General features: G+C 33.0%; 1 pseudogene; it reads left to right on the top strand.

The window, feature by feature from the left end:
* The first annotated feature begins 1,148 nt into the window (after nt 1-1,148).
* LOC120609282 (tigger transposable element-derived protein 1-like) lies at nt 1,149-9,744 on the top strand (annotated as a pseudogene).
* Nucleotides 9,745-11,926: the final 2,182 nt, after the last annotated feature.

The following is an 11,926-nucleotide window of genomic DNA, read 5'->3' as shown; positions in this document are numbered from 1 at the left end:
ATCAGCTTCTACCCAAATTTCTCTAAATTCTCTTATTAGTTTCCATGACACTTTTATCTAATTTTCTGATTATCATTGCCTAAATTTGTAAACTGCTTCCCCCCGTTTGAGCTATTAGCTGCCTTTATGTTCCTTTAGCCTATCGGCCTAGCAATAATAATCAATTTATCTCTCTCTCGCCCACCCCTCACATACTCGCACACGTGCGCACACATTCACACAGTCATTCCTCTTAAATTATTTGAATTCTTAATCTTTATTTCTATATTACCTTTTATGTCTTGTTCATTTTCTGCATATGTAACGAATAGTGAATACTAGACTTCTTTTTCTTGAATCAGATAAATCTCTGAAAGTCAAAATCAGACAGAACTTTTTGACACACAACATAACTTTCATTTCTAAGCAACTCCTGTGGAAGATAATGTTAGTTATAATTATTGATTAACACTTCTGTTACTCTTTTGACCTAAATAATATGGTTACCTAAAAACCTTAAGGTGGTAACACAAAGTGAAAACGAGTGCCGATTTTAAATTTGGAGATTACAAGTTGCAATTTACACGTAAAGTCCAGGTTTGTGTTGAAGCCAGTTGGAGTGAAGAAGAGACATTGTCGCAGCAGGAATGGAAGTACAGAAGGGCGACGTTTTCAATAATCATTTGTATGAAAAGAGCTACTGTTTGGGACTGCTTCCTGGTTTTTCCTTTTGCAATTTTTTGGAGTTATTTTTTTCCAAAGAAAATGAACGATGAGACTATCAATCTATATTTATAAGAGAGAGAGAGCACCTCCATGTTTCACTTATCTTTTTGTTTCTAATATAAGCAGGATGCAATAAGCTATTAAAAACAGACTGAATGAACGATATGTGGAAACTGCCGAGTATATAATTCCTTTTTTCTTTAATGGAAGTTAGGATTGATGTTTTATGATTTTTCACTGAAGTACACATGCGTTTCTGGACCTCTCTTTCATTCTGGATCTCACCTTTCTTCAACATGAAAAATGGAATGACAGCAATAAAACCTTTTTTTTTTTTCTTCTTCTTCTTTTGAGAGTTGCAAAACATCTGAGAATAAGGAACCATCTGCTACTATTGTGTAAATAGTCCAAAAGGACTGAGCAGAAAAGGAAAGTCTGGCATCATGGCCACATCAGCTGGCCCACATCTCCGCCAGGCCCCTACCCCAGAGGTGCAGAAAACCCGGGGACACCAATTCTGGCAAGCATTTGGGAGTGTGCTGGTATTCTACAGAACAACAAGGAACAGCTGCAGGGAGCAGGGGTGGTACAGCAGGTTGTGAAATGAGATATGGGCTTATGTCAGAGTCATTAAGCTTTTCTGATAAATGGGCTGCAAATTAATTGGTAGTTCCACTAATTAATTTATTTGAGTTGCTGAATTCCTCTGGCCTGCCTGTGGCTGTTAACAGAGCAGAATGATACTTCAACATGGAGAGTATTCTTTATTTTCCCCATATAAAGAATTTGAATTCAGGCTTACTCATTGGCGGACCTTTTCAAAACATCAGCAATAAAAAAAAATATTAAATGATTCGAAAGATTTTTAATGTCTAGAAATATTTAAGTAGTAATTTTTGAAATCAAAAGAGTAATCAGACTGCAAATCCGTATAGATTTCTATTGACTGGCATATGGAATGCCCAAAATGCCATCAACAGGCCTACATAGAATTGTTACCATCATTTCAAATGGCTAACTATATGTCTCTGGTCGAGCAGAGAAACTAGGTCATCTAAATTGCAGGATTAGAAGGAGAATATAGATATATGTGCTCATCTGCTTCAGAAATGACTTCTGATGTATATATCCTATATCTATCTGCATATACACATGTCATATATGTAGATACACACATATATGCATATGTATTCACATGTGTGCATATATTTTTTTTTCTTTTTAAAAATTAGAATACTTTTTTAAGAGAAAAAATATGTTTTGTCTAATATGATAATTTGTCTCTGGATTGTTATTGCTTAAGGAGAATAAATGATGCTTATATTTCATAAACATAACCAAGAATTCATTATATATACTTGTTTAAAATAATTTTTATTATATACATATAATTTAAAATGTATTTTCAACATTATTTCCCTTTTTGTCTCTATAATTTGATTAGAGAGGAAAAAAGTTAATTTTTTCCAAAAATATCAAGTACATAAATATATAGAGTACACTGGAAAGTCCTGAACCCCCCATCCTACACAGAGATAACCACGATGGACATGATTTATTAAACAAATATGAAATTATAATTTACATATTTCTATATATATATATATATTTATATGTTACATACCCTGCTTTTGTGTTTGTTCACTTAGTAGTATTTTTAATCATTTTTCTGTATCAGTTGATTTAGTTAACTTTCTTTATAATGGTTTTATAATACTCCATTTTATAGTTAACCATACAGTTTTAAATCGGAAACTACAAATGGATATTTAGGTAGTTCCCAACTTTTCACTGTTATAAACAATTCTTTATAGATAATCTTAGTCCACAAAATCTTTATATATGTGTGCGTTATTTCTGTTGAATGAATTGAGTAGTAGTAAAATGTTCTGTCAAAAGATATGCACATAATTTGAAGGTTGAGTAAGCAACTGTTTTGTTTAACTAATTAAAAAATAAAAGTAGAATTAATAAAGCAAAGTGGTTAAAATCGGAAAAAGTAACGTTTTGTACTGAAACTCATGTCTTTCTTCCAGCTTTTATATAGAAACTCTTATGATTACTTATGATTAATCTTTCTTGAATACTGACTTCCCTTAAGGACATATAAGTTATGTCATTATCTCTTCTATACTCGACAATGAATTAGGAATCATTATTTGAATATGGATGTTTAATATATGTCATACAGGATCAAAAGGGTGAGCTGTAAGTAAAGATTTTGAATGATTATTAGGCAAATAAATGAGAAGATTAGATAAATTAAAATGTATTTCCAACCTTTGTAGGATTTAGCTAATACGAAATAAATGATTTTCAACAAAAATCAAATTTAGCTAAATCCAATTATTTAAAAAAACTAAAAGTAGTCTATACTTGCAAGTAATTAATATTGAAAAAAGATTCTAGCCTTGCAGAAGAATTAACAACTATTCTGAAAGAAATGAATGGACACAGAAGCATACTTGGTTTATATCTTATCATGAGTAGCCAGTCTATCGCTCTCTTGTTTGTGCATGAAATTGTTCCTTTTAGGCCATTCTAAATGTTGTCGTAAGTGTTGAAATATTCAAAGCTCATACCAATAAGACGTAGCTTAATGAAACTTTTTTTGTAATTATGTTCATGACTGGGACAACCAGAAAATAGTATAAAGCTATGTATTTAATAGAAAAAGAGGCTATCTTTGCTACGTTCTTTGTCTTTCCTTTGTTCTCCATAGTTACTGGACAACGGCCATCAAAAACCAAATTGACTAATTATTCACAAGTCAGGAGGCATGCATGCTTCTCTGAAAATTTGTGAGTTGACTGCTCTATTCTCTAATCAAAGGCAGCTGGATGAAATTTTCCCAAGAGATATTACTCCTAAATTTTCCAGAGTAGCACCTGGAGACTTAACCAGTTAGTCAACATTTTTCAAGCAGTGCATTGTTTTGAATCTCATCTATTATTTAAATGATCTAAAGCTCTATGCCTTTGTGTTGAAAGTTGATAAATATGAAAGATATCTGAAAGAATTTCTTGTTCATAGATTAAGGTACTGAAATTCTACTCTATGTCTCCCCAAAAAGCTCATTCTCCTACTCCTACTCTGGTTACACAGCTAAAAATTCTACTTACTTGATATGTCTCTTGAATCCTATATTCAAAACTCCTTTAATATCATAGCAAAATAATGTAATGTTGTAGTCAGTTGAAAATCATATGCAGCCAGGTTCAAATTTCAGCTCTGTAAATTATTAATTATAAAAAGTCTTGGATTAATTATCCTCACCTCTCTGTGCCTCACTTTCCTTATTTAAAAAATGGTTCTTGGGCCTGTGAAATTAGTGAATAAAAATTATTCTTTTCAATATTGCATATAAATAATAATCTTTTTAGTTTAGAAATTGAGTTCAATTAATAAATTTCCCTAAAGCAAGTTATCAGTTTCTATTAAGAAATGACACTAAATTGTTTCATTTGAGTCATAACTTGCAAAGTACAACATATCTTTAGATAAATGATTTTAATTATACAATACATCAAATTCTTCAGTTTTAATATTTTAGAAGAAATATCCAAATTTGAATACTAGTCTACCCAACATATAGCCTTTCTGAGTTCAACTTATTAATTCATGTTGTTAGTGTTCCCTATCTATCAAGTTTAATACAATGCCTTTGCATATAACAATAAAGTCTGTAACATTTATTATGCAATTCTATAAGCAGAAACTTTATGTGCTTTATATCTATTAATTCACTTTGTGAGGTTAGCTATGATTACGCTTTCAGTTTTCCAGATGAGAAAACTGAGGAACAGAAAAGTTTTGAAACTTACCCCAATTTACAGTTAGTACATGTCAAAGTTAGTATTTGTTCACAGCCGAATTCTCTCCCTCACATATAGGCTTAGCCAGCATGTTCTATTGCCTACTATTTTTCACTGAATTCTGAAAAATCATATTTTCAGCAAATTGAAACATATTATTTACTACTGGTCACACATCGTCCACTGATTTTAACCTGCTTATATGTGATAGAAATGTTTATTTGTGTGTTCAATTTAAACTAAGAAACAAATCAAAAAATTAAACATCTCCAATTAAATTGTATTATCATAAAATTTTTAAATTGGGGAAACAAATCCTTTCAAAGCCTTGGAACAACTTTATAAGGTAATACATTATGTTTGTCAAAGACTGGATTTCATAAAATTTGTTCTATAAAACACCAGTATCCCTAAAGTATATGAATATGGCCTGGTCAAATAACTGGCTGATTCTGCCCCTTGGTTCTAGTGCAGAAAGGAAATTATCAGATTAAAGGCTTTGAGAAATCTTTCAGCCAAGAAACCTGTTTAACTTGTTCTAATCTAAAATTTTCTAAACTTGATTGACCAGAAACCCTTTAGTAAATTAGTAACCTGCTTGTTACTGTTTTGTAGGATATGTTTTAAGAAATGCTAATCCAAGTGACTCATCTTGACAGGAGGATTTGTATTCTTTGAGACATAATTTGTGTTCTATTTCAACATTTTAAATATCCCCAAACCCAGAAGCATTTTCTGTTCTTACCTTTCAGCCTATCTTTTAAACCAATAGTTGCAATATTAACCAAGAGTCCTTGAGATAATCACCCACAGCTGTTATTTGCTTATGATCATGCTCCATCAGATATGCAAACACACATGGTTCAATACAAGCAAAATGAGGGTATTATGATGCACATTAGCAAACAGATAAAGGAAGTTTCATAAAATAAGGTTGCTGGGAATTTTATAAAAATACACATTGGATAGTCAAATGTTCCTAATAATGTATACGAAGTTAGGAATAACAACCAAAAATATTACACCTCTATTACCCCCACCCCGCTGAAAGACATGCCATTCAGTCTTCAGATATGTGACAATATTTTCTGAAAGACAGCAATCAGCCTACAGTTTTTCCATTCAAGAAGACCAATAAGTATTTGTTGAGTGAAGGAAAGGAAAAATGAGGCAGACTGTAAAGCTCAAAGATAATACTGCTTGAGCAGCTACAGAATACAAAAATAGGGCTGTCTTTATACTCACTCAGTGGCATAGCTTATTAATAATGGCAATGTTACCTGCCTGTGGAGTTTTAATCATTATCAGTAACACTATCTCATCACGAGAAGTCCATTGATATATAATACCTGGTGGAACAACTTATACCTGATATTGTTTTGTATAATATTTTTTATAAAATACCTTACACCTGTCAAGGCATTTTTCTCATTTAATATGATTGCTCTTGTATTTCACAGCGCTTCTTGAAATTATCTTCTTGTTTTCAAGTACAATATTTTTCCTACTTCTTTAACTTTTCCTATTTTCTTTAAACACTTCACTATGGTCAAATGCATTTCCTCTTTTGCCTTTTTCTATCTCCTTCTACTCTCCCTTTCGCTCTCTTCTGCTCCTTTTTATTGTCATAATTCCAATTCTTTACTCAAAGAAAGTGGTTTGCAAATGTTTCTCTTAAACTAAACATGACTTTTACAGAGTGTCGACTCTGACATTTTTCCAACTTCTCCTGATATTTTCAACTTGACTATCCCACTGAAATCGAATGCATATTCAAGAGAACTCCTCTTTCAATCTAAAACCACCTCCATTTCCACCCTCTTCTTGGAGGCCTTCTGGCTCCTTCCAAAACAAACCATCTTTTTTATCCTCGAGAAATTGTTGCTATTTCCAATTGGAAGTGACAGTCCTGAGAACTGGTATGTTTCATTGCCAACCTGTTCACCTGAACTAGTCATGCACAAAAGTAAAATCAATTTAAGCAGTTAACCCATTTTGAGAGGCCTGAGCTCCTCTAGTTACCTATTTTCCTTCTATAGGAGACTTCTAGGATCAATTCTTTTGGAAAAGAAAAACAACATGTATTCAGTTAAAATGATAATGCCTCACACAGTCCTGTTATGCTTGGTCACTAAATATTAGTAACTGTCATCAATGATATTTTAAATATTAGTAACTGTCGTCAATGATATTTTAAAATACCCAGATTGTGCTTCCTTTCACCTAACTAAATCTTTCCTTAACTCTTTTTCTTACCTCCACCTTCTAGGATTTCTGGAATCTCATTCTATTATCCTTTAAGCTTCCCAAAGTCACTAAAACAGGGCTCCCTGAAGGATGCTACTTTCATTACATTTCTTTTGAGCAAATGTTCTTCGTTTTCCTATAACTAAGGAGTATGAGAGGAATCAGCGAGTACCTAGATATTCTTGAGGGTCCATTACTACTCCCTCTATATGTTAAAAAAGAAAGAAAGAAAAAGACTCCGGTTCTATGAAAATATAGCTATACTATAACAAACATTTTTGGTCCTCAAGATCTATTATCTACTGTTAATTTGATCACCCTTTCATAAGTTTGGAAGACTTTGTGACCTATTTCACAGTTCTTTACCTATTCCAAGTTCAGCCACTATATTTGGTGACATCAATGTTGATCTGGTGATCCATTTCGAAATCCAGGCTCTTATTGCCTGATGACTTCAATCTCAATAACTAAGGCAACTTAAAATTAATTATTCTAAAAGTGACATTTCTAAGAGTGAAAGAGTATGCTATTCATAATTATGCTAAGATAATGTTAAAACATAACTTACTTGGGGGGGACAGAATATATGGTCACTCTCTGAATAGTAATTGCTTTCTCTCTACTTCAGCCATACACTGCAAAGACCAGACACTGAAATTTATTATGATCTAATGTAAAATGGATATAATGATAAAGAAAACAAATTAATAAGTTGAATATTTGACTATGGCCTCATATCTTCCCATTCACCAAAACTTAGATTTACTTCAAGATGACCTGGATAACATATTGCCATAATAACATATTCAAAACTGAATTCACCTGTCATTTAGTGCTCCTTTATAATCATAACTTACACTCCCTGCATTCCTATATTTTCTTTCACGTTAAGCCTATTTGATTTTTACTTTATACATTTTTCCCTGAGAATTCACTGTACCTTTCTTCAACCAATTACTTGCCAATATTCTTACTTTCGTTTTCTTCTTTTCTTTCAGACATACCCATCTCACAAAACATCAACCTTTGATCAATCCACAGCTCAACTTTTTTTTTTCAGATTCCATTTTTGTCCATTATTGTCAGATTTAAGCATACCCCAATTTCTTAATCAATAAATGTTGTGTGTGTTCTGACTGCTCCACCACCTGGTTATCTCCCTATTTCCTTCTCCTCACCTGTTCCTAGTCCCTGACACACAGTAATATTTAAATTAGGCTAATTAATAACCTTACAATATCCTCTAAGTGTCCAAGTAAAAGGAAGAGTATCACACACCTCTCACTTTAAACAAAAGCTAGAAATAATTGAGCTTAGTGAGAAAGGCATATTGAAAGCTGAGATAGTGCAAAAGCTAGATCTCTTGTACTAACAACCTTGTACTAGCCAGTTTGTGAATGCAAAAGGAAAAGTTCTTGAAGCAAAATAAAGATGCTACTCTAGTGAACACACAAGTGATAAGAAATGAAATGTGGAGAAAGGTTTAGTGGTCAGGATAGAAAACCAACTTAGCCACAACATTCTCTTAAGCCAAAAGCTAATCCAGAGCAAGATGTTAACTCTCTCCAATTTTATAAAGGCTGAGAGTGGTGAGACTGCTAGAAATGAAAAGTTTGAAGACAGAAGAGTTTGGTTCATGAGGTTTAAAGAAAGAAGCCATCTCCATAATGTAAAAGTGCAAAGTGAAGCAGCTAGTGTTGACGTAGAAGCTGCAGCAACTTATCCAGAAGATCTAGCTAAGGTAAGAAGGTGGTTACACTATACAACAGATTTTCAATGTGGACGAAATATCTTTTTATTAGAAGAAGATGCTATCTAGGACTTTCATAGTAAGATTGGAGAAATCGTTTGTCTGGCTTCAGCGCTTCGAAGGACAGGCTGACTCTCTTGTGAGGGGCTAATGTAGCTGGTGGCTTTAAGTTGAAGCTAGTGCTCTTTTATCATTCTGAAAAATCCTAGGACCATTAAGAATTATGCTAAATCTACTCTGCTTGTGCTCTATACATGGAACAACAAAGCCTAGATGACAGCACATCTGTTTACAATATGGTTTACTCAATATTTTAAGCCCACTGTTGAGAATTTTCAAATTATCTCTGCTCATTGACAAGGCACCTGGTCACTCAAGAGTTCTGTTGGAGATGTACAACAAAATTAATGTTGTTTTCCAGTCTTCTCACACGAAATCTATTCTGCAGGCCACGGATCAAGGAATAATTTTAACTTTCAAGTTTTATTATTTAAGAAACATATGTGGCAAGACTAGAGCTGCCATAGATAGTGATTCCTCTGATGGATCTCAGCAAAGTAAACTGAAAATCTTCTGGAAATTATTTACCATTCTAGATGCCATTAATAACATTGTGATTCATGGAATGAGGTCAAAATATCAACACTAACTGCAGTTTGGAAAAAGTTGATTCCAACCTCATGGATGACCTTGAGAAGTTTTAAGACTTCAGTGGAAGAAGTAACTGCAGATGTGGTGGAAACAGCACAAACTAGAATTAGAAGTGGAATCTGAAGGTGTGGCTGAGTTGCCGCAATCTCTTGATAAAACTTGAACGATGAACAGTTGCTTCTATGGATGAGCAAAAATGTAGTTTCTTGAGATGGGATCTACTCCTGGTGAAGATGTCGTAAAGACTGTTGAAATGACAAAAAAAAAAAAAAAGATTTAGAATATTACACAAATTTAGTTGATAAAGTTGTGGCAGGGTTTGAAAGATCGACTTCAAGTTTGAAAGAAATTCTTCTGTAGATAAAATTCTATCAAACAACATCACATTCTGCAAAGAAATCATTCGTGAAAGGGAGTCAAATGGTGCAGTAAACTTCATTGTTGCCTTATTTTAATAAATTTCCACAGCCATAGCCACCTTCAGCAACCACCACTCTGATCATTCAGCAGTCATCAACATCGAGGAAATACCTTCCAACAACAAAAAACATTATAGCTCACTGCAGCCTCAGATGATGGTTAGCATTTTTTAGCAATAAAGCATATTTTAATTAAGGCATGTACATTATTTTTCAGACATAATGCTATTGTACAGTTAATAGACTACAATATAGTATAATTATAACTTTTATATGCAATGGGAAATCAAAAAATTTATATGACTCTATTGTGATATTCACTTTATTGTGGTAGTCTGGAACCAAACCTCCAATTCTGTTTAAGGACAAAATATTTATATAGTATTCAAGGCTCTTCAATGATCCTCACTTTCCCCTAGTTGAAGAAAACATATCGCCCAAGCCAAAGTGGTTTTCTGAGCCCCTTGAGTTCTTTCATGTCTGGCTACACTTATACCTGATAGTTTTCCATTGTGAAATATTTTCTCTTAGCCCTCCTGCGCTTACTCAGTTACTCCAACTTGTCCTTCAAAGCTCAAATGAGATAGTAACTCTTCAGATAAAACTTTACTGTTATTTCCTAGTAGAATTGAGTTTCTTTTTCTGAACCTCTTTGGCATTTTGTTCTATGGCTATAATATCATTGTCATAGTTATATAATTATTAGTGCCTTTTTAAAAGTTTTCACAAATCTGTGATGTTCTTCAGGGTAGATGCTATTCTATCCATTGTGGTATTCCTAGCATAGGGCCACACAAATAAGAATCATACTGAGAAAGGAAACTATTAGTCTCCATCCACAGCCTAGACACTGAGTACCGAAACTATAGCTTACTATCTTATCCATGTGATTTTGCTATTACACTGTCACTATTAGCATGACTTTATTTTGTTGAGAGTTACATATCCAGGCAAATGACTTGATTGTTCATTATAAAAACTTGCTGAGGTACTCATCAATAGTTCACATCCTAAAATTGTTTGAATCATTTGCCTAGAAATCTTTGCATTGTTTCCACCACAGAAAAATATCATGATCTTTTCCATTTCTAATCAAGTCTCCACATTGAAAGGCCTACCCCCAAAATCGAACTTCCATTTCTCAATAAATTATGTCCTTTTCTTCCTTCCTCCAAGACACTGCCAAAATTCTGCAGAGGTGGTGGTCTTACACTCTGGTGGTATTCAATAGATTCAGCTTTGTCTTATCAATAGATTGTTGATTATTTGAATTAAACTGAATATTACATTTGTTTCATAAAAATGTGGATTAGTAAGATTTCAGCTTCATTAGAGGATAGCATGCTGAAAACTTACATGACAAAACCATATATATATATATATATATATATATATATATGTATATATGAGTTATCTAAAATAGTCAAACTCATAGAAACAGAGAATACAATAGTATAGTGGTTGTTAGGGGCTAGAAGTTGGGAAAAATGGAGAGTTGTTATTCAGTGGGTGAAATTTTTTTATTTATGCTATGTGAATATGTTCTAAGGATCTGCTAAACAACATAATGCATATAGTTAACAATACAATATTGTGTGCTTCAAAACTTGTTGGGAAGGTAAATCTAAAGTTAAGTATTCTTACCACTGGGGATAGGAGGTAAAAGGACACAAAGAAACTCTGGGAGGTATTTAATATATATATCATCTTGATTTTGGTAAGGTTAATACAGGTGTTTGCATATACCCAAACTCATAAAATTATGCACATTAAATACGTACCATTCTTTATAGATCAATTATAAATTAACAAAGCTTTTTAAAAAATAAGACTTTTTTGATATGTCAGTGCCATAAATTTGGATAATTTGTAAGCTCAATTCAGTCATCAAGCTTGTATTCATAACCATCATTAATTGACAGAAGCTTAGATATGGCCAAAAATTAATAACAGGGAAAAAACACTGATTAGATACCTACTGTGTGTCAGTAGGCTTGATACTTTGTACAAGTGATCTTCTTTTTTTTTTTTGGTTAGATTTTAAAGATTTCTGCTTATTTAAATCAAACTTGTAAATCATTTCAGGCTCTTTTTCAATACTACTTCCAATTTAGGTTAAATAGTTAGTATGCATTTAAAATGTAATCAGGCCCAACATTGATTCATTATCAGGTTTGATGGTTCATTGGTTCACTTGCTCATTATAGAACCAAAAGCGTCATCACAGATCCAGGATGCATTTGTCATAGAAAGCAAACTACCATACAAAGTTTATGTCCATATCAGCCTTGATTTGCCCACATTTCAAGGACCTGGTATGAGAAATGAGCCATCAAAAT

This window comes from Pteropus medius, unplaced genomic scaffold (genome assembly GCF_902729225.1).
Source record: "Pteropus medius unplaced genomic scaffold, Ma_sr-lr_union100, whole genome shotgun sequence".
In the NCBI taxonomy this organism is placed as follows: Eukaryota; Metazoa; Chordata; class Mammalia; order Chiroptera; family Pteropodidae; genus Pteropus; species Pteropus medius.
The sequence above is the reverse complement of the archived record's forward strand: the minus strand, read 5'-3'. Positions and strand labels throughout refer to the sequence as shown.